The 23,408-nt window shown below is 48.1% G+C and overlaps 1 protein-coding gene across 2 annotated transcripts in view; it reads left to right on the forward strand.

Moving 5' to 3' along the window:
* The first annotated feature begins 210 nt into the window (after nt 1–210).
* The window catches only part of CD83 (CD83 molecule), a 75,901-nt gene continuing 52,703 nt past the window's right edge, over nt 211–23,408 (forward strand). Inside the window, exon 1 of one of the 2 annotated variants that reach the window (XM_084967409.1) lies at nt 211–4,001. The gene's annotated coding sequence lies outside the window, so the exon portion shown is untranslated. Of the gene's footprint in view, nt 4,002–8,215; nt 9,442–23,408 lie in introns of those variants that run through there. The other variant, XM_084967410.1, reaches the window with a different exon arrangement.

Genomic DNA, 23,408 nt, shown 5'->3' on the forward strand with positions numbered 1-23,408 from the left:
TCTTGCTTTTTGAAACTTTCTGGAAATACTTTTTGAATTTTTTTTTTTTGTCTTTTTGCCATTTTCTTGGGCCGCTCTTGCTGCATATGAAGGTTCCCAGGCTAGGGGTCCAGTTGGAGCTGTAGCTGCTGGTCTACACCAGAGCCGCAGCAACATGGGATCCGAGCCACGTCTGCAACCTACACCACAGCTCACAGCAACGCCGGATCCTTTTTTTTTTTTTTTTTTTTTTGTCTTTTGTCTTTTTTGTTGTTGTTGTTGTTGTTGCTATTTCTTGTGCCGCTCCCGAGGCATATGGAGGTTCCCAGGCTAGGGGTTGAATCGGAGCTGTAGCAACCAGCCTACGCCAGAGCCACAGCAACGCGGGATCCAAGCCGCGTCTGCAACCTACACCACAGCTCACGGCAACGCCGGATTGTTAACCCACTGAGCAAGGGCAGGGACCGAACCCGCAACCTCATGGTTCCTAGTCGGATTCGTTAACCACTGCGCCACGACGGGAACTCCCGGATCCTTAACCCACTGAGCAAGGCCAGGGATCGAACTCGCAACTTCATGGTTCCTAATCGGATTCGTTAACCACTGCCCCAGGACGGGAACTCCAATACTTTTTGAATATTTTGATCCCCAGTTCGTTTAATCTGCAAGGCAGAACCCACAGATACACCGGAGCGACTGTATTGTTTTCTCATAGTGGATTTCTGGGTGCTTGTGACTGTTAGCAATTTATTGCCTCTCAGCTATACATTCACCCTGCAGTACCTGCTCTGCGATACTGGCATGGGGTCTTCGAAAGCACTTCTCCTTACAGTGGTTTGAGGTTAGGTCCTATCAGTAGAGAGCGCTGGAGGGCTTCTTTTCCCAGTTCCAATGCTGCTGTAGTTTTGTTTTCTGTGGCTCCTTCTGCACAGCATAGCCAGCAATGCCTGGGCAGGGCGTGCAGATCCCTGTTGAACTCACAGCTCTGGCCCTGTCCCTGGCCTGGCAGTCACTTCACTGTGCCCCACACCCCGATGCAGACACTCCAGGCTGGGCATGCCGAGCCAGCCAGCACTGCAGTCCTATTTCCTGACCTCCCTCTGCACAGCCACCTGCTGGCCTTGCATCTCCTGGGCTTTCTCCAGCTCCGGGCTCCTGCTGAGCCTGCTTTCTCCCCTACTTGGCATGTGCAGTGGCGCGGTGTGCTCCAGTGTCCTCCTGCAGAATGACTTTCTACTCCATTTGACTCCTGCAGCACTGCCGCTTCCCCAGAGCTGCCTTCCCCAGCTCCCTTTCCAGCAGGGCTCTGCCACCGGCAGCTTCCCTTGGCACCCCAAGGAGCAGGTTTCTGGCTGGTCCAGCAGTGACTTCCCTACCAGCCAGTGAACCACAGCCTTGGCCTCTTCACGGAAGTCTGGGTTTCAGCTTGGGTGCTCTCTTTAAGCCCTGAGGGAAACATCTGCTCCCTGCAGCCGCTGCTTCTGCAATCTTGGGAATTCTCTTTAGCCCTCACCAGCCACCCGCTCCCTTCAAGCCCCTGATAATCAGTCTCTATATTTAATGTCCCCTGTTCAGGATCCTGGGTGGCTCGTGACTCCTTATTGGGCAGCGCCCTAGCTCAGAGTTTCTTGACTTCAGCACGTGTGACCTTTTGGGCTGCATCATCATTAGTCGTGTGGGGCTTTCCTGTGGGTTATAGGATGTTTACCAGCATCCCTGGCCTCTGCCCACCAGATGCCAGTTGCACTCTTGTAACTGTAGCAATAAAAAGTGTTTCTGGACATTGGGAAAGGTCCCGTGGGAGGCAAAAATGTCCCCTGACTGAGACCTGCTGCCCTGTCTCAAAACCCCTCTTCCCATCGTGGGAGATCCTATTTCCACTTTACTTCTCTTCACAGCGCCATTCAGCACATCCTTGGCTGTGCATCTCTCTGAGCAGACCATCAGGTACACAAGGGGCAGGTTTGGTTTTGTTCTCTGCCGTCACTCCGGCACCTAGAATAGTGATTCACTGCCGCTACTCAGTAGATGGGAATGGGTGCGTGAATGGGCATGAGAAGGCAGGTCTGGAGAAGGCAGGACAAAAGCACAAGGCCTTAAAAAGGAAGGATGAGATGTAATGAGAGCTGGCGGGAAGGACCCAAGAATGCCGAAGCTGGGAGACCCTGCATGAGGCGTGGTGACGGGCGATGAGGCAGCGGATGGCCCACAGGGCACGTGCGCCAGGAAGATGCCCACTGGGATTTGGTTGAGTTTTTGCTGCGTGCAGACAACAGAACCCTCTCTTTACCAAATCTTCTAAAATACCTCTCTCGGTACACTGTGGACTGCGGGTTTTCTTTCAGGGAATGAAGGCAAATTCTAGGTCCTGCCCCACCGCTTTTTAAAGACAGACCCTCCCCGGAGCACTCAGCCAAATCTAGGTGACCCAGATAAACACGTTCACCCACCAGGAATTGGAATCACGTCAATGCCAGTGACACGAATGCCAGTTCTCCAGGTTGGTTGGTTTTCTTTAAGGTTCATTGTTCTCCCCGAGGAACCCCAAAGACCCCAAGAGGCTGGTAACAGAGGTGTCGCTAATTACATGGGTGTGAAGAACCAAGTGCTAATGAACAGAAACCAAACTGGCTCCTTTAACAGTTATTTGTGAGAAAAGAATTATTTTTGCTTTTGCTCAGCCGGTCCTTTCATTTAAATTAAATGAGCCGATAATGGGTGCGTCGGTGTCAAGGCATTAAACCGGGGGGGGGGGGGGGGGGGGGGGGGCAGTGATACTATCATTGTAAGAGGAAACCTCTGCTTTCTGTGAACAAGGCTTCCAACAGGAGCCCATCAAACCCTTTGTTGAAAAGGGCTTGGTGCCCCCTGGGGAAGAGATTCTGCACTCCTTCCTAAGGATTCTTTTTAAGGAAGCCTGGGCCGTCAGCTGGTCCTTTTCCTGTCCTCCAGAGGGGGCGCCACTGAGCCAGGTGCGGGTACCTTCCCCATCATCTCCTAGATACGCCCTGCGCTTGAACCGGAGATTTCCCCCGGGGGAAAGTGACTTGCCCAAAATAGCTTCTCAAGTGTGAATAGGCGACCTAGACAAGGATGCAGCAAGTTGGAAAGATAAGATGGGGCACCTTCGAAGCCGTCCCAGTGCTCTGTGAGATACATAAATACCTCTAAGCGCACTAACCCCGCGCTTATCCCACTGGCTTTTGATGACATGTTCCTGCTGTCAGAGAAACAGAGGTCTTGTGGACAGACACAGATCAAAAACGAATGTTTTATGTTCGGAAGGGAGAAGAAAAGGATGAGATAAAATCCCGCGCGATGACATGGATTGCCAGTTTCTTGTATGGACTATGATTTTACTAACGGGTGTTCTCTGTAGATGGGGGAAGAGAGCATGAAAAAGAAAATAAAAGTTTATTTATCCTTGTTTCATCTTTTCCAGGTTTCTGGGCCAGTCCATTGCATCCTTATCTCCAGGGCTGTGAGCCATAATTCTCTTCGGGTTATAATGTCCCTCATTTTCTACAGAAGCTCTGCTTCTCGACAGAATTTGCCCCCCAAATTCCATTAAGACTTAGGTGGTGATTTCAGTCTAGGTTTTACAGCTTTTTATGGGTGGCCTAAAATCCTACCCACTGACTGGAACTTTCTGAATCTTCATCGTATTAAAGTGGGTACAATGTCCCCATCATCATTTGGTGGAGAGGGGGTGGTAAGTAGTATAGTGTGTGAATAATGGAGCGTAGGAAATAGCAGCGATTCTTAACGTTATGGTTGTGCTTCGGTGTTGGATGTTTGTTTTTCTTGCTTGCACCTGCAGTCGGGTGAAGCCAGCAGGCAACCGAAATGACTCCAGGAGATAATTGCGGAGGCCAAAGCAGGGAGCCGTGAATTCAGTCTACTCCAGGAGAAGGGCATGGCAGTTGAGAGAATGTTTATCAGATGCCCACCCGCTGTCTTGCTGTAAAAATACATTTCGAGTTTTTCCTGCATGTGCTGAACATTATGGGAGGCAGACAGAGGTATGACACTTTCACAAGTGGTGATTTTGTGGGTCCTGAATTTTCCTGAAATCTTGTTCGTGTTTACGGAGTCACCTACAACTAGATGCCTACTCTGAATTCCAGGGTATTTCAACAGTGCGGTCACGCTGTTGCTTGGGGGTAATAAGGCACATAATGTATTATTTCTCTCTGATTCCTTCCTCCAAAGATCCAGTCCCCTTTCTTTCAGTGACTTCCCTGTCCGGACCCACATTGTGTCAAAATAACCAGCTACTTCATGATTCAAATCCTGGTTCACTAAGTGAGGGGGGGATAATTGAACAAGCATTGCAAATAAAAACCTCTTGAGGCCGTGAGAAGTAGCTGAACTCTTATTTCTGTATGTGTAGCCTGGATTGCTGGTTCTGCACAGTGAGGAAAGAACATTTTCAACATCGTAGAAGTATTCTGATGGCCTGGTGACAATTTAATAAAAACACTAGTGAGAAGCTTTTCCTGATGGGGGGTGATCGGGTGATTTACTCACTGGGCAGTAATGGGGTGGTTTCCATGGCGCTGGAGTGCTGGTGCTTGATGCTGAGCGCAGCCCACAGAAATATGTCTTGGGCTCAGCTGCCCTCTATCGGCTGAAACATGGATTATTCTTTCCATCAGCCGCTTCCCTGAGGATAGAAGGTAATGATCCGTGTTCACAAATATTCATCTGGTGCATTTTGTATATTTGGACTAAAATAACAGTCTATTTGGATTTCAAATTGACACCTTTAGGAAACACACTTTCCACCCTACCTCATCTCTGTACCTTGCCTGATTTCCCTTTTTCGAATTTATCCCATCTTCCATTTATCCATTTGTTTATTTGCCTTTTGTCTGTCTCCGTGGCTAGAATGTAAGCTTTCATTGATCAAGGACTTCATTTAGTTTATGGCTGTATCCGTGAGCCTAGAAGGATGCCCAGTACTTAGTAGGTGGTCCATAAATTGTAGTCGAGTAAATGAATGAGTACCAAGTATGGCTTAGAACTGAGTACTGTGAGATCAAAGACAAATAAGACGTGCTCCCAGCCTTTGAGAGGCCTATAGTCTAGAAGAATTGGACCAAAAAGGGCCAAGGTTGTAGGAAGAACTGTCATTACAACCTTGTGGTGTAGGCACCAGGTATCTATTTTCATATTTGAGGAGCTGTCCTGTGGAAGAAAGATTGGACTAGTTCAGTGTATTTCCAAAGAAAGAATCAATAGGTAGAAGGTAGAGGAAAAGCATTTTGGCTCAACAAAAATCTCAGACTTGTCTGAAGATGCCTTGGACTACTTTGAGCATCCTCAGAGGCATTTAATCACGGCAGGAGGCACTTCTGTCAGGAGATGTTAACAATTGCAACAATTGTCAAACTGGGATGTATTTATTTATTTATTTAGGGCCGCACCCACAGCATATGGAGGTTCCCAGGCTAGGGGTTGAATCAGAGCTGCAGCTGCTGGCCTACACCACAGCCACAGCAACACCAGATCTGAGCTGTGTCTGCAACCTGCACCGCAGCTCATGGCAATGCCGGATCCTTAACCCACTGAGCAAGGTCAGGAATTGAACCTGTGTCCTCACGGATGCTAGTCAGGTTCATTTCTGCTGAGCCACAGCAGGAGTTCCGTTGGACGTTTTTAAAAACGCGTTTTCCTGGAGTTCCCGTCATGGCTCAGTGGTTAACGAATCCGACTGGGAACCATGAGGTTGCAGGTTCAATCCCTGGCATTGCTCAGTGGGTTAACGATCCGGCGTTGCCGTGAGCTGTGGTGTAGGTCGCAGACACGGCTCGGATCCCTCGTTGCAGTGCCTCTGGTGTAGACCAGTGGCTACAGCTCTGATTAGACCCCTAGCCCGGGAACCTCCATATGCTGTGGGAGCGGCCCTAGAAAAGGTGAAAAAAAAAAAAAAAAGACAAAAACTCGTTTTCCTGAGACCTCTCCTGGACCTACTGAATCAGAATATACAGGTGGGGGGTCCCAGGGTGTCCTAATAAGCTCCCTGACAAGTTGAATGCAGCTTCTGCAGATATTAGGGAGTCCCTGGACAGGGGAATTGAGGCATCAGGGGGCTGGCTGGGCTGCATGAGCTCACACTTTTTTTTTTTTCTTTTTAAGGCTGCACCTGCAGCATATGGAGCTTCCCAGGCTAAAGGTTGAACTGGAGCCACAGCTGCCAGCCAGCCTACACCCCAGCCACAGCAACACCGGATCCAAGCTGCATCTGCGACCTACATTGCATCTTATGGCAACGCTGGATCCTTAACCAGCTGAGTGTGGCCAGGGATTGAACCCACATCTTCATGGATATGAGTGGGCTTTGAAACCCACTGAGCCACAATGGGAACTCTGATCTCACAGTTCTAACCATAAGAGTTTCTGGCTCCAGGAGATTGAGGAAGTTATTGTCCTTTTGCTATTGGTCATCAAGGTAGGTGTTGTCTGTGGTAGGACTATGGATAAGAGGACACCAAGTCAAGAATGCCAGGGTGTTTGTCTGGGAGATATTTTAAGCAGAGATGTAGTAAACCCCCATACATTCTAACATCCTCAGAGGATAGAAATGACTAGCCTTCAAAGCCCACGCCCAAATAACCCCCCTTCCAAATTCTGTATTGTGGTCAAGCTGGTGATGAATACTTTCTGTACAGCTCACTCCTCATCTTTAGGGCTGGAGGAGGAAACTGAGGTAATGGGTGGGCTGCTTGGAGGGAGAATTATCAAGTGAAAACATGTATTTTGAACCCAGTTGAGGAAAAAGGAAGGTTCCTTGCTTATGGCACTCTCCCCTATATACCCTCACCTTTGTGCCACGCCCTGGACTTCTGTGTACACTGTTTTGTTCTTGTGGCAGGTTTGGTAATTAGTGTGGGGAGCAGAGAAAGAAGGTAAGGGTTAATCACTCAGCTTTATCAGCCTGTAATGCAGAAAACTTGGACTCAGGAAGTTGGACACATTGTACAAGTCCCAGCCTGTGTTGGCCCATCTACTGTAAGTGCCCAATAAATGCCAGCTGTTGCAATGGTTGTGTACTGAGCGCCACCAGGCGGGGTGAACACACAGCTGAACTGTCTGTGGTCCCTGCCCTCAGGGAGCTCAGAGGCTGGCTGTGATGATGTAATCACAACAAACGTGACAAGTGTATATAGAATCCTGATCATTTGTGCAGAAACGTGTGTCTCCGCTGTCCCCAGTGCAGGCTGAGCAGACCTCGCGTGGTTGAGGCCAGTTACCTGCCCCACCAGGTCATTCACTTGCCTGGGTTGATAAGCCTGGTTGTCTTCCTGTTTTGTTTTAACGAGGAGAAGGAGGAATGGTGTATGCTTGGGTCTCAGGATAATGAAGAACAAGACAGGAGCCTGGAAGGGAAGCATGGCACCTTTCTCCTGTCTGGTCTGAGAATCTATAGAAAGGGGGGAACCATGGAAAGTTCCAGAAGGCTCTAGAGATTTGGGGTACACACAGAGTGTTTCAAGACCCAGGTGATGAAACAAGGCACAGAGCAGAAGGAGGGCTAGTTCCCTGCGCACCTGCACAGACCAGAGACGCAGAGGGACCCGAAGGCGTGAGACAGGGGTGTCTTCCTTGAGGAAACTTAGGGTGTTGAATCTCCAGGTGAAGACCAAAGCCAAGTTCCCCCATAGAGGGCTTGCTGAGCGACTTTATGGCAGCCCTGGGTCCCACAGGAATAACTGGGGGATAATTTGAGGATGAACCTTAGGACCTGGGTTAACAGGTTAGCAAGCTAATAAAACTCAGGTATTTTGGGTAATTATTTTGTATCACAGGCTGGGGAAGTCATGACCATTTCTGTTGTAGGAACACAGAAAAGAGCCAGGAATCTGTGAGAGAGGCCAGGTGGATGGAAACTGGGACGTCTGTGATAAGGAGGACATTTGATGGATGAGTAGGAGTTGGTTAGGCTGACATGGGTCAGTGGGCATTTCTGACAAGGCACCTTTTCTTTTGAGGGTCTTCCTTGCACCTTCCCCCTCTTTCTCCAACATCCAGTATCGGCCCAGGGCTGCCTGGTGCCTTCGAGATACACAGAGGGGAATGGCACAGGCTTTGGGGGGCTCTCTCCAACCAAGCCTTCTTTCTCCCAGGCATGTCCCAGAAGTCCCATGTAGACTGCTGAACCTGTGACTCCCCACCTGGCCCTGGGTGGAGCTTGGGCTTGAGCCCAGTGCTAGACCAGGGAGCAGGAAGCTGTCTCTACCCTGGTCTCTGCTCGGATCCCATATTTCTGTATGTGCAGAAGGGGAGGGAGAGACTTAGCAACAGCTTCTCCTGGAAGGGCCCCCGTTCTCCATCTCCTGCCTGCTGGCCTCATGGCTGGACTGCTGGGCGTGCAGGGTGATGGAGAGACAGCTGGATTCCCCAACAGGAGCAGGCAGGGCAGGTGAGGGAGGGGAGCTCACACACGTTACGGACCCCCTGAGGCCAGGCCCAGAGATGGCTCTCCCGTGAGCCTGCCCAGGCCAGGGAGGTCATCGCTCTGTCTGCTGCTGCCAGGAGGCGGGTGATTATTTCTGAGCAAAGATGTCAGGAAGCACAGGAATCTAATGGGCTGTCCAGTGCGAAGCATCAGGCTTGGAACCTGGACCTCCCCAACCACCTTCACTTCACCTTCGCTCCTCCAGGCGGTAACCGGTTGGTTCCTTGGCAGGAATTTGGGTCCAGCTACACTTTCGGCGGGGGTGGGCTGGAGGCCTCTTGTCTTTCCTCCTGCAAAGTGCAGCTGTCTTCGCCTTATTCCTGGTGGGGGGTGAGCATCTGAAAAGGTCAGAAGATGTTCTTTTCCCTGCGGTCCTCTGGTGTCCAGGGTTATGGAGGAAAGTAGAGGTAAGGAAGCGAGGATAGGCCTTAATGGCCTGCGTGATTTCTCACACACAACCACATGCAAATAAATAAACGGCGGGAAGCAAAGAGTCCATTTTGCTGAGGCAAAACAGCCGTCTCTATGCAGTTGGTCTGCTGGCCAGGCCGGGAAGGTCTCAGCCACAATTAAAAAGAGAAACATTTCCTGTTCCGTTAGCATCCTTCCTGCTGTTGCAGCACCTGCTCAGGGGACCCTGGGGTTTTCTGTCCTCGTGCTCAGGATCTCACAGATCTGAGCTGTGGACTGTGCCTTTTCCCCACCTTGGCTTCATGGACGCTTACTTGACATGTGGAGGGATTAGAGAGGGTGCCGTTCACGTGTAGGGCAGACACCAGCTCATCAAGCTTGCCAAGCACCCCAAGCTCTGTGAAGATTAATTACAGGCTCTGCCTTTCACGTGCTGTCATCCAGCAGACATCTCTGTGGCCCTGAGAAGTTAATACAAACAATTAAAGCCAACCTGTCCTCTGCTTGGGGGCCACTGCAGCGGGAGGCCTGCTCCCCAGCACACGGACACACTTCACAGAATGAGCCCAGGAAACAGCGAAGGACCAAAGGTGAGAGAGAGGTGGGGCCAGGAGCCAGGACTCCGAGAGGGGTAAGGGTGTCCCTCCCGTGCCAGCGGGGACAGTGGTGACTCTCCTGCAGTGCTCCTGTCCCAAACACCAGCAGAGCCCTGGATGTGTTTTTATTAACTGGCGTAGTGAATTCGGCGGGAGAAGTAATTCCCACAAAACCTGCTGCACTGAATACAGATTGATTTCTTTCTGCTGTGCTGCTATTTAATTAACTCAGGGCAGACTCCAGCACAGAGAGAAGTGAAAGATATACATTTTGGGGTAGTAGGAGTCAAACCATTCAAAGCCAACCGGTGACCATGATGGCATCTTTGGGGCTGGCTGAGAGATGGGGTAGCATGCAGTGGTTTGGTTTGGTGGAACAGACAGTCTTGTCCAGAGACTTTATTTTTTAAATACCTGAAAAAAAATCCTGTTAAAAATGGTAGGTAGAGTCCTAGGCTAGCCCACAAAAGCTGATTTAACCCACGCAGTGCCGGACTGCAGAGCTGGCTCATTGGTCTCTGGAAATGCACCCCACATCCCTCGTCTTGTAGTGATGCCAGCCTCTGAAGTCTGAAGAGGATGGCACAGCTCATTTGTCTGGTGCTAGGTCTTTTTTACCATAAGAATCTTTGCCCCAAGCAGTTTTGCTGCACAATTAGTTGTGCACCGTATAACAGTTTTGTCTAAAAGATAAAATAACAATAATAAAATAAAATAAAAGAGGGACATTAAAAAGGACATAATGAGGAGTTCCCACTGTGGCACAGTGGGTTAAAGATCTAGAGTCGCCTCAGCTGTGGTGTAGGTCGCAGCTGTGGCTCGGATTCGATCCCTGGCCTGGGACCTTCCATATCCTGTGGGTGCAGCCCCCCCCAAAAAATAAAAAGGACACCATGAAATATGAAAAATTAATAACAAAATTTTAAGAAAATGTTATTGTGAGAAATGAAAATACAAAAAAAATTTGCATACATTTAAAATGTGTGTAGATCCATGGTTGTAGTTTCATTTGGGTATATCTTAGAGAAAGTGACGATAGTTCTTTTCTCACGGTTGACCATGAAGGATTCGGGGTCTGCTGTTAGATATAACTCCTCTATTTTATATATATATATATATATATATATATATATATATATATATATGAATCTGCCATGACTTTCTTCAGATTTCCCTGGAAGTAAAGTGAACAGACAACGGATGCTACTGTTTCTATCAATATACGTAGCGTCTATAACTGGTGGCACGTGTCTGGACTACATTTAAACACTCCGTGGCATGCTTGGTCGTCTAAGTCAGATTCTGTACCAAATACCACAATTCTGTCTACATCATGTTCTCCACCATTAAATAGCAAAAATTTTTCACCATTTGCAGGAAACTTACACTCATCAGGAATGATGGAACCATCTTTTTTGGCAGGGAGAGGGACAGGAGAAGCTTGATTCTTCTTTTGCCTTCAGCCTCTAATATTGCATGATAAATCTGGTGAGGATGGCACAGCAGGATAAGCTGTTTTGTCTGGAATTAGCTAAAAATCAACTATTGAGGACTGTCGCCCATGACAAGCCTCCTCTTTCATATTTGCTATGCTTATGTCTGGTGAGTTTTTGCTTTTGACAAGTGGGAGAGCTGACTGTTTCACCCAAGGATTTGCAGATGACATGCTATCATTTTCTAGTGGAGAATGCAATCTGGCTTTACAGTCTTATCTCACACTTTTGGTAGGTTTTCTTATCACTCTATTTCCTACCAAGTTGATAGTCGCAGTTGTTATCATTGTGTTAGCACACAATTTACAAATAATTATAAAATACACAGTACTCTTGATTGTAAAGTCTGTTTAGCTAGTTGATACTTGCAGAATGCTTTTGTTGATTTCTGCTGGACTCTTGCATCCATAGTCAGCCTGCACTACTTGCAGAATGCTTTTGTTGATTTCTGCTGCACTCTTGCATCTAGTCAGCCTGCGCTACTTGCAGAATGCTTTTGTTGATTTCTGCTGGACTCTTGCATCCATAGTCAGCCTGCGCTTGGGATCAGACAATGAATTGAAAAAGCAGACTGTGAGTAAATGTTTGACTACTCTCCAGTTCAGCAAAATTACTCAAAACATTGATACATGAGTGTGCTTTAAACAGGAATGTTGGCAGATGCTGTTATTTCCTTTGAGACAAAGAGAAAAAAATGAAAACATATGTAGGCACCCCATTCATCATCAAATATATAACATTGTCCCGAAATCAGATCATGGTTTTTGAATACTGGAAGAGTATTTCCTCATTTTGGGGGTATTATTTGCAATCTGGCAGCCACAGATATGCAGTACTTTTATGTTTAACCTGCATCATTAACATTTTTTTCCGTCATCTTTAAGTCTGGACAAGCAACCAAAAAATAAATCAAGCCCTGGTTCGTGTCATTTGCCAATTTCTGTGGTGTAAATACTCCTTCCTTGATTTCACACTACCAACTTGAGATGAGTAATGGCATTTTATCATGTACTTTTTTCAGGATACAGGCACAATTGTAAAAAAATAATAACCCTAAGACCATAGATAATAGCAAAATGCAGTAAAATAATTAGAAAGGGATGTGAACTTTGAGCATTTATTACCTTTATTTTTAATATATTTTAAGTATAATTTTATGTAGTTTACTCTAGAATCGTGGTTGAATTTAACAGCTGGCTTGCAGAAATCCTGAAAATTTAAAAATGGGCTTTCAAGAATTGGTACAAACCAGCCTGAGCGCACCACTGCCCTGTCACTCCCATCTAGGTGGGAAAGGTTAGTTCCTGTCATTTATGCTGTGGCACTTGGCTGCTAAGGTGGCACACAGAAGCAGTTGCTCAGTGCATGTACATTGAATGAATGAAGACTTCCAGTAGATTATCTATTTGCTGTAATCAAAGAGCAGCAAATACTATTTTTTACCAACTCGAACAACCAAAGGCAGAGTAATTACATTTGAACTGTAACATATTAGCAAATACCGAGTTGCTGTTGTGGCTCAGTGGGTTAAGAACCCAGCATGGTGTCCATGAGGATGCAGGTTTGGCGATCCCTGGCTTTGCGCAGTGGGTTAAGGATCTGGTGTTGCCGCATGCTACCGAGCAGGGTGCAGATCTGGCATTGCTGTGGCTGTGGTATGGGCTGCAATTGCAGCTCCGATTCGACCTCTGGCCCAGGAACTTCCATATGCTGCAGATGTGGCCCTAAAAAGAGAAAAAGGTATTCGCAAATACAGTACTGACTGCAGTCGGTCTGTTTTCTCAGCTCCAGTGTGACTTTTTTACCCTTCCTCTGAAGGCATAGCCTCTGAAGGACCCTACAATTTGATCCTCCTGTGTTCAGTTTGGAAGAATAATCCATAACAAAGCTAACTTAAGAATACCAGCAGGTGCCTCTCTGTTCCTGGAATACGGAGCCTTCTCAGGCGAGCACTGCAGGTGGCTGGCAGGGGTCTGGTCTTCTGGGATTTGTCTCCACAGCCGCCCACAGGTTGTTTACCTGGGAGACACTCACCTTTATCCCTGCAATTAACTGCAGGAGGGGCCTCTAGAGTCTTGCTTTTGATTCACAAAAGCCAAACAACTTCCCTCATGGCCAGTCCCCTTTGCCACGTTATCCTTCTGTGAGTGATCGGTTGATGGGTTCCGGGAGGCAGCAACCGAAGGAGAGCCTAGCACGGCGTTGAGTTCAGTCCTTGCAGGCACAGAAGACGGCCATCGTCAGAAGGTCGGAGGACGAGCAGGGACACACAGCGTGAGACTGTGCCTTTGGCCTTCATTCCTTATCATTATTTCTCACGCTCTCACTCATCGAATACATACATACGTGCCAGGTGCCTCCTTGGAATCTGCGCAGTGTGAATTTTCAGACATTTAAGAATCTTCATGGACTCTTTCTTACGGAAGCAAAGACAATAATAAAGACAAGAAGACAATAGTAAAATACAGATGAGGGAGAACAAAAGAAAAACCATCGTGATTCCTCTAAGATATTTATGGCTGTCTTCTAAAATTTTTGTTCCTGGAGTTCCCGTCGTGGCGCAGTGGTTAACGAATCCGACTAGGAACCATGAGGTTGCGGGTTCGATCCTTGCCCTTGCTCAGTGGGTTGACGATCCGGCGTTGCCGTGAGCTGTGGTGTAGGTTGCAGACGCGGCTCGGATCCCAAGTTGCTGTGGCTCTGGCGTAGGCCGGTGGCTGCAGCTCCGATTCGACCCCTAGCCTGGGAATCTCCATATGCTGCGGGAGTGGCCCAAAGAAATAGCAAAAAAAATTAAATTAAAAAATAAATAAATAAAATAATATAAAATTTTTGTTCCTGTGTAACATGTGGCTGCAAAATTGGAATCATACTTAACATAAGGCCTTTTGACTTAAACTATACAGTGATATAATTATATACATTTTAATAAGTTTTTATTAAGACTTGAAGTTTATTAAAACCTTATTTTGACAAGGTTTTTGCCCTGGTCTTGGGAGGGACAAAATGTCCCTTTAGCCTCATTGTATTGGAGGGAAGTAAAGTGATGTTTTTTGTGGAAATGCAGTGATGCAGAATAGGGGGAACCAAATGATCCATGCCCGCTCTTCTGTCTAGAATATGCTATTCCTAGGATGAGGGAATCTGAGATCTTAGAACCTTGGCATTGTTTTTTTGGGATGTCTTTTGATTTAGAATCTTTAGTTTTGGCAGAAAAGGAATCTTTGGTTTTGGAATTAGGCTGTTGTTCCTAAATGCATATGTCTGTAATTATTTCCGTTAGTTTACTCAATGGTCCAAACATTTATGTCACCTGTGCTAAGAAGAAATGCAGAAAAGAGCCTTTGTGTACGTTTTGCCTCTAAAACAGGGGGAGCAGCAGTTTTCCTGGAACCCACACAGGAGTCGCCAGGATCAGACACGTCCAACCAAACCACTCTCTGCTGTTGGAGGCTTATGGTTCAGTACGCTTCTGTGGTCCCTGAGCAAGTCCTGGGAGGCTAAGCAGACCTAATACAGTCGTAAAGGAAAGGAAGAAGGTGGCTGGAGGTGGGGTGGCCTGGGGAGGCACGCGGGAGGGGCTTCCTAACTGAGGCAAATGAGCGCAGACGGAGGGAACCAGCATCTGGAGGGGGGCCTGCCCTCCCTCTTCTTCTTTCCTCTTCTCCTGGGGGCTCACAGCCCACACTCTCTCTTGGCACTGGCCTAGAACTCTCTTCTGGGCTCCAGACATTCCCGGCCAACTTCTTTTTGGGGGGCTTTTGTTTTTATTTTTATTAAACATTTTTTTAAATTAAAGTATAGTGGATTTACAGTGTTGTGTCGATTTCTGCTGTACAGCAGAGTGACCCAGTCATACATTCTTTTTCTCCTGTTCCGTCATGGTCTGTCCCAAGAGACTGGACCCAGTTCCCTGTGCTCTTTAGCAGGACCTCATCATTTATCCATTCTATGTGTTGATAGTTTGCATCTGCCAATCCCAAACTCCCCATCCATCCCTTGGGAACCACAGGTCTGTTCTCTTTGTGTCGTGGCCAACTTCTTACAGGACAGTTCTACCTGACATCCTGCCATCCCTTTTCACACTTGGTGTGTCTAAAATCAGATGATGAACTCCCTGCTCCCCTGCACCTCCCCTCCCCCCACTCCTGCTCTTCTTCCAGTGTCTCGGGAGCCATGTCCCCACCCCTCAAGCCTCTTGGGTCTGTCTCCTTGCCATGTCCACTGTCTCTCTCTTCTACCTTCCCCACTGCCGCTGGCTTGGCTCAGGCCCCCATCGTTGCTCCAGGATCCCACACTTGGTTTCATGCTCTGCTGCCAACATCTTGAAATGCTTAAGAATTTTTATTTTAGGAGTTCCCGTCTTGGTGCAGTGGAAACAGATCCAACTAGGAACCATGAGGTTGCGGGTTCGATCCCTGGCCTTGCTCAATGGGTTAAGGATCCGGTGTTGCCATGAGCTGTGGCACGGATCTGGTGTTGCTGTGACTCTGGCATAGGCCGGCATCAACAGCTCCGATTAGACCCCTAGCCTGGGAACCTCCATATGCTGCAAGTGCGGCCCTAAAAATACAAAAAAGACAAAAAAATTTTTTTTTTATTTTTAAATTATTTTTATTTTTTTCCATTATAATTGGTTTACAGTGGTCTATCAGTTTTCTACTGTACAGCAAAGTGACCCAGTCACACATACATACATTCTTTTTCTCACATTATCCACCATCACGCTCCATCACGAGTGACTAGATATAGTTCCCTGTGCTATACAGTAGGATCTCATTGCTTATCCACTCCAAATGCAATAGTTTTCATCTATTAACCCCAGACTCTCAGGCCATCCCACTCCCTCCTCCTCCCCCTCCCCCTTGGCAACCACAGTCTGTTCTCCAAGTCCATGAGTTTCTTTTCTATGGAAAGGTTTATTTGTGCTGTATATTAGATTCCAGATATAATTCTTAAGAATTTTTAAACAAGGGTACAGGATTCTTCTGTACAGGGTCCTCTGGCTATAAAGGATGTTGTGGGACCATTGATGAAACGCGAATGAGGTTGAGGACTGGGTGGCAGTGATGGACCAATGTCCACATCCCCATCCTGCTGGCTGGATTATGGTTGTTAGGAGAATGTTCTTGTTTAAGCCTTCCAGACTTGAACATCTGACACCAATGGGGCATTGTGTTGGCAGCTCACTCTCAAATAGTTCGGGGGAAAAGTCCTCTGTATTCTTTTTTGCAACTTGTCATTAAGTTTGTTTCATTTTTGGTTTGTTTCAAACCAGAAAGAGTGATGGGAAGGAGAGAGAGTTGGGGGAAGGGAAGGAGGGTCTTTCTAATATGGTGCCAATTGACCAGAGACCTGAATGAAGAGGAGCTGGGTAACTGGAGGAAGAGCATTCCAGGCAGAGGCAACAGAGTGGCAAATGCTTTGAGGAAGGGTGAGCCTGAGTGTTTAAGAAATAGCTGGGGGGAGTTCCTGTTGTGGCTCAGTGGGTTAGGAACCCAACTAGTATCCATGAGGATGCAGGTTTGATCCCTGGCCTTGCTCATTTGATTAAGCATCTAGCATTGCTGTGAGCTACAGCTTAGGTCGCAGATGCGGCTCAGATCTTGCATGGCTGTAGCTGTGGCCTGAGCCGCAATGGCAGTTCTGACTTGACCCCTAGCCTGGGAACTTCCATATGCTGCAGGTGCAGCTGTAGAAAGAAAGAGAAAAAAAAGAAGTAGCTGGGGGCCAGTAAGGTTACTGCCGAGAATGGGAGAATGGCAGGTGATGAGGTCAGGGAGGTAGTGCGGACCAAATCAAAGTCCCGGTAAGGATTTGGGATTTTGTCCTCTGTGCTGGGACACACTGAGCACTGGCTCTTCAGAGGGTGCAGAACCCCACTTACACGTGCAGGGATAGCCCTGGAAAATAGACTAGAGCAGCAGGGTTGGAAGCAAGGGGGCCAGTTGGGCAATGATGGGATCCTTCACTCTCTGATGGATACATGGGCCACAGAAACTTCCAGAAGGCTTTGAAGAGCCTCTGACCAGCCCCCAGGTGCTGAGCACTGAGATGGTTCAGCCTCAGCGGCAGTGAAGTCATCTGACTGCTCTGCTGCCTCCCCCCCACCTCCTCTGGAGGAGCCCCGCCAAGATGTGTCTGGCGCAGAAGCTCTTGCCAGGGGCCACTCTGATCATGACTTGCCAGGATGGTTGAGAAGCCAGCTGGTTGCCTTCTTACTCTAATTTTTCTATTATCTGGCCCAAGTGTTGAAAATGTCCTTTTAAATTAATTATCATAGAACGAAAGACAGACTCAGGGAGAAGTATTATCACTGTCAGATCTTGTCTCCTTACTGGGGGTGACTGACAACCATAGAATTTTGGTCCTGTGCAGAAGCCTCAGAAGAAAGGATCTTAAGGTTTTGTCTGCCCCACCAAACAAAGCAATCTGTGCATGACCCATGAATCTTGGATCCAAAGGGACCATGGTAAGGAATAATTCCAGTCTTCTCTCTTTCTGGCCCCATCAGGCGAGTGACAGTTTATAGATTACACGTATTTTAAAATCCAAGAACAGCCTCCCACCTGAAGATGAACATGTGAAAATATTTCTCCCTTACCTTTCATAAATGCATATCTATTTTTAAAGTGCATTTCAAATGTGATCTTAAGCCTGGAAGGCAGTTAATCCCCAGTGTACAGAGCAGCGACCCACACGATTAGAGGGTGATTTGCTCTGGGAAGGAGACAAAGCCAGTGACCTTGGTAATGAGGCAGCTAGTTAGAGCTGAGTGATTTCCAGGTCAGGACCCAGGATGATGTATGGCCAAACAGAGCTCTTCCCACTAATTTTGTTAGCTCGATAATGACTTCCCTCTGTGTGCGCGCGTGTGTTTCTCTGTATGTCTTTGTGTTAGGCAACTCATTTTTTTAATAAAGATTAATTTAATTCTCAAAATAACCCTAGGAAGTTGGAACTCTTAGCCCCATTTTTGCACATGAGGATGCTGCCCCGTAAACTCTTTATGTAAATAAATCCAGGGGAATGATTTCTCAAGTGCACTTTTTCGTTAGGCTCACACGCTTCAGTATATTTGTGTGTGTGTAGGGGGGAGTGTGTAAATATGAAGACAGTTTGTACAACCTCCCCCATCAACTCATTCCATTGCATCCTTCATGTAATGTCTTTAGGAGTCTGTGGCTTTCCTTCCTCCAACCCAGGGACCGGAAGAGATAATGGTGGCAACTGATCATCAGGTGCCCTTGGCACCTAGGAACATATAGATCCCTTGAGCTTCCTCTCAGCCTCTGGACTTGAAACTTTGCAGGCTGTTTGTCACCTAGCGAACCGCAGATCTCCGTGGTCCATTACTGCCACCTAGAGCTGGTGTGTGGAAACACAGATTCTAGATCCAGCCAAAGAGAACAAAGCCAAAGGAGCCGCAACCCTGAGCAGGCAGTTTTGGTCAGACAGAGCTAAAGGGCTTTGTTTAGAAGCTTCCCTTCCCTCCACGGTAACAGCTTTGTTGATACTCGTTCAGCGTAGAGGAGCGTAGGCGCAGGTAAAGTCTCCAGTCTAGGGAGGCTCGAGGTCCACTGTGGTCCAGTGTTCACATGGTAGTTTTTCTATCCCCTGTCGGGGGGAGGAGGCAGCCCCCTCGCTGCCGGCCAGCCCCTGGTCAACTCTTCCAAGCCCAGCCTGGGTGTGACGGGTCGGGGGTGGGGTGAGGACCAGAGCTGGGGGGAGGAAGAAGGAAGGGAAGGGCAGCGTATGCGATTCATTTGGAGCCTAAAAAAGTCGGTGAGCTGGATGATCCTTTGTGCAAAGGGAAGTTCTCAGTATGACTCAGAAACGCCTCCTCATGTCCCTGGTTCCATCTCTGTCCCCAAAGAAAGCCAAAGGGATTTTTCAAAGCGCATGGGCCACCACATCCAGTGAACCCGCTGGACAGGGGTCAACACGCTTTCCAGCCTCGGACTCCTGTCAGTAGGCAGAAGCCATAGTGTTCTCCAAAACAAGTGGGAGGACAGCCTCGCGGAGTGACCTCACAGTTTTTAAGGGCGTTGTTTTTTCAGCCAGGCTTGGAGGAACAGAGAAAAGGGGAAATGTGATCTCCCTGAGCTCATTGTAAGAGCAAATTTAAGATAGTGAATTGTCATGATGTTGGTGTGAACTATGGAGAAGCGTCCTGAGCAGAAATAAGGAGAAAGCAAGTGTGTGAAGTGCCGAGAGAAGGTCATCAGCGGAGCTGCCTTTGACCCCCAGCTGTGTGGTCCCCTTGCCTGAAAGGTCCAGGAGTTCCTGTTGTGGTGCAGTGGAAACGAATCTGACTAGTATCCATGAGGATGCGGGTTCGATCCCTGGCCTTGCTTAGTGGGTTAAGGATCCAGCATTGCCGTGAGCTGCGGGGTAGGTTTCAGACGCCTCTCGGATCTGGCGTTGCTGTGGCTGTGGTGTAGGCTGGCAGCTACAGCTCCGATTCGACCCCCAGCCTGGGAACTTCCATATGCAGCAGGTATGACCCTAAAAAGCAAAAAAGAAAAGTCCAGATGGGACCGACCCATAGAGGTGTAGCTGTAACCTAGCCTCTGTACACCGGCACCAATTAAGCGTCTGAGACAGAGTTCTGGGGGAAGCAGAAGGAACAGCTTTATTGCTTTGCAGGCAAAGGAGGCTAATGCCCTCAAGACTGGGTCCTCCCTTGAGGGGATGGCAACAGGCTTTAGAGGTTTAGCCTGAAAAATCAGGGCTGTTGATAAGGATGACGGTGTCTGCATTCTTCCTCCTCCATAGATTGTTTCACAGTCATCGAGGCCGGAGTCAGGTGGTCTGGGGACGGTTTCTGGTGGTCTTTGGGGTTATCATACCTTGACTCTCTCTCTGCCCTGAAGATTGCTCAGGAAAGCATGTGGGTGCTGGGCGGGGCGGGGGTGGGGGGCTTCAAAGGAAAACAAAACCCCAGGTGCACTATATCTCTAACTAGAAAGTAACCATTAGTAGAAGAAGGCAATTCAGCAAGCAAGAAATTATTGGTGACAAGCCGGTTAGAGTAAGTGAGTGGCCAAGGCGGGACACAACATGACGGAGACTGTTTTAACTCGTTTTTAGCTGAACCAATATTCAGCCTTTTGAGGCTGATGGGAGGTCTGGGAGGCTAAAGCCTTTTGCTTCAAACCCCAAGAACTCAGGGGCTTGGACACGGTTCCAGAGGCAGGAAGCAGACTGGTTGCTGGGCTGCGAGGAGCGAGGATGGCAAGCGACCGTTCCTGGGAGTGGGTTTCTTTTTGACGTGACAGAAATGTTCTGGAATGAGGCGGCAGCGAGGGTCGCACAGCCCGTGAATTTACTGAAAACCCCTGAATTTTGAAGGGTAGGTTTTATGTCCTGTAAATTAAATCTGAAATCAATGGGTGCTTTTCAAATGTGTCTACTAACACTGCCCCCACCAAAGGAGCAGGCCTTGGCCCCGCCACGAGGCTGCCCAGCCCACGTCAGCATCTTGCTTCATCTCTAGCCTTGTCCGGCCAGGAGCTTGACCCCCGAAACGCCTGGCAGGGAAAGGCACCGACTGGACTTGAATCTTGGCTCTATCAATTTCCAAATGAATAATCTTGGGCAAATTACTTTACGTCTCTGAGCCACTGTTCGCCTCTGTCAAATAAGGACGCAAATGACATTTATCTCGGAGGCTTCTGAGAGAAATGAGACCCTCGGAACAGTGCCCGGCATGGGATAGAAGTGGTGTTGGTGTTAGGCTGTTCGCATCCATTCATTCAACAACCCAAACCCGCCATGTCTGTTCCTCTGCATCCGAGTCTGTAGGGACACAAAGGGGACAGGATTCAGGCCCTGCCCTCAAGGTACCTGCCGTGGGACTGGAGTGAAAACGTATCTTGCTTGGTCCTGAGGCTGCTCAGAGGAAGAACGTAAGACTTCCTCTACTCCAAGGAGTGGCGATGGGCCAGGGTGGACCACCTGGGCTCCTGCGCTGTGTCGTGCGAAAGGAGATTCATCTCCCCCTTGGTATCCGGGAGGCGTTTCAGGAGGATTCTGTGGTTCTACTCTGTAGTTTCCACAAAGAACTATTGTGTGTGAGACTAGAGGGCCAGCGGGGACCATTCAGGCAGACATTTCTTACTCAGAGAGACTGCCAGGCCGGTGGTCCACACACAGCACCCCCATCCTCGGCACCAGTGGGAGTCTCTGTGCCCCAGAAGCTGGGGAGGTGAGGCCAACTGAGTGGGCAGTGCCAGATGGCTCCCCAGGTCTGTCTGCCACCCGGCCCCCCGCACCCGAGCCTTCTCCTGACCCTTGGCCGCGAGCACTAACACAGAGCTGGTGGAGTTCATTTCCCGTGAAGACAAAGCCTATAGGCGGACCCACAGGGCAGAGAGCCTGGAGACGTAGGCTCAGGTCCCACTGCCCTCCCCTTGCTTTCCGGTCCTCGCGCAGCCCGTCAGAGGTCCAGGAGGGCCACGTGTGCTGTGACTTTAGTCCCTGAGAGCCTCCCTTTCCTCCTTTAAAAAACAGGTTGGCATTGGCTCCTCAAACTGGCCTTTCTAAAACCCCTTAGAGGCTCGGGGTGAAAGGTCAGGGGTGACCTAAGCAGACCTCTGGGCACCCATCATCTTTTTTGTTTTGTTTAATGTTTTTATTATAGTTGATTTGCAATGTTCTGTCTGTTTCTGCTGTACAGCAAAGTGACCTAGTTATACGTATATATACCTTCTTTTCACATTATCCTCCATCATGTTCCATCACAAGTGACTGGATATAGTTCCCTGTGCTATTCAGCAGGATCTCATTGCTTATCCACTCTAAATGCGATAGTTTGCATCTCCTAACCCCAAACTCCCAGTCCATCCCACTCCCTCCCCCTCCCGCTTGGCAACCATGAGTCTGTTCTCTATCTCCATGAGTTTGTTTCTTTTTTGTAGTTAAGTTCATTTGTGCCATATATTAGATTCCAGATATAAGTGACATATTTGTCTTTCTCTTTCTGACTTACTTCACTTAGTGTGAAAGTCTCTAGTTCCATCCATGTTGCCTCAAACGGTATTATTTTGTTCTTTTAATGGCTGAGTAGTATTCCATTGCATATATGTACCACTTCTTAATCTATTCATCTGTTGATGGATATTTAGGTTGTTTCCATGTCTTGGCTATCATGAATAGCGCTGCAGTGAACATAGGGGTGCATGCATCTTTTTGAATTTAAGTTTTGTCTGGATGTATAAAGCACCTACCATCTTAACCTGAGCACCTTCACTTTTCCAAAGGGAGGGAAGTGGAAAAAAGAATCCCAATCTTTAAAGCAGGGGATAGCCCTGGTTCTGCTGTTCTGTGACTGTGAGAAAATGGGGGGTGATGGTGCTTTTTGGTATGAAGGATGTGTCGCCCTTTGTTGTCTAAACCAGCCCAACAGTTCCCCGCACGCCAGTAACTCCCTTGGGTTCCCTTACTGATGGCCTCTCAGAAGGCCTGGGCCTGAGCCAGGCTGTGAGAGGCTGGAAGCCAGCCCTGGCCCGCTGCCCAGGTCCTTCCCCGAGGCCGCAGGGGAGAAGTTGCCCCGCCAGCCACACAAGGGGGTTTTCTGAGGTGGAGCTGCTTTCAGTACTTTGACATTTTAAAGCTGGGAGGGCCTTATTTAAGCTTGTGGGAGTGTCTCTCTCAGCACCACCTCCTGCAAAGTCCTCTTTCAAAGACTGAAATCTTCAAACTCCAACAGGCCTGCATTCACCAGGTTGCTACCAAGGTCTCAAGGCCTTGAGTGTGTGGGGGTCACAGCAGAAAAAGTGTTGTGATTTTTGTCAGATCCAGCTTCCCCTGCAGAGAATTAGCTAAATCAGTTCTTAAATCTGCTTAAACTTTTAAATCACCTGGGGCAGGGGCCAGAAAAATGCTGATGCAGGATGCCACCCTAGGGAGTCCGATTTTGTTTTAACTGTGCCTTGGGGTGCAGCCTGGGGACCAGTTTTTAAACTCTGTCTCCCTTGGAATTCTAACTGTGCAGGCGAGTGGGGAACCACTGGGCTGAAGGAAATGTCCTGCAAAGACCAGTAGGACCCTCTTCCTGCCACATACACACACACACACACACACACACACAGACACCAAATGTCCACATACATGCACATACATGCATGCACACACACTGAGGATTTAATGTCTTGAAATGCGTCTGTTCAAAAATACCATTCAATAATTTCATCTCTCATTTGCTTCAAAGGAAAATGACTTGTGAATTGTAGGAATGATCAATTTAAAGAGAGTAGCTAAAATGAAAGTCCGGGTCTGATTATAAATGGAATTTCTACTCCTACTTTCCCCCACAGTTTGTCTTGCATTTTATTTTATTATTTCTTTATATATTTTGCTTTTTAGGGCCACGTCTGGGGCATATGGAAGTTCCCAGGGTAGGGGTCAAATCAGAGCTATGGCTGCTGGCAACAGCCACAGCCACAGCCACTGGGGATCCCAGCC

Source organism: Sus scrofa, chromosome 7, assembly GCF_054392235.1.
Source record: "Sus scrofa isolate SSC_HxYL_T2T_F1_AM1 chromosome 7, Sscrofa_HxYL_maternal_Yorkshire_Landrace_v2.0, whole genome shotgun sequence".
NCBI classification, from domain to species: Eukaryota; Metazoa; Chordata; class Mammalia; order Artiodactyla; family Suidae; genus Sus; species Sus scrofa.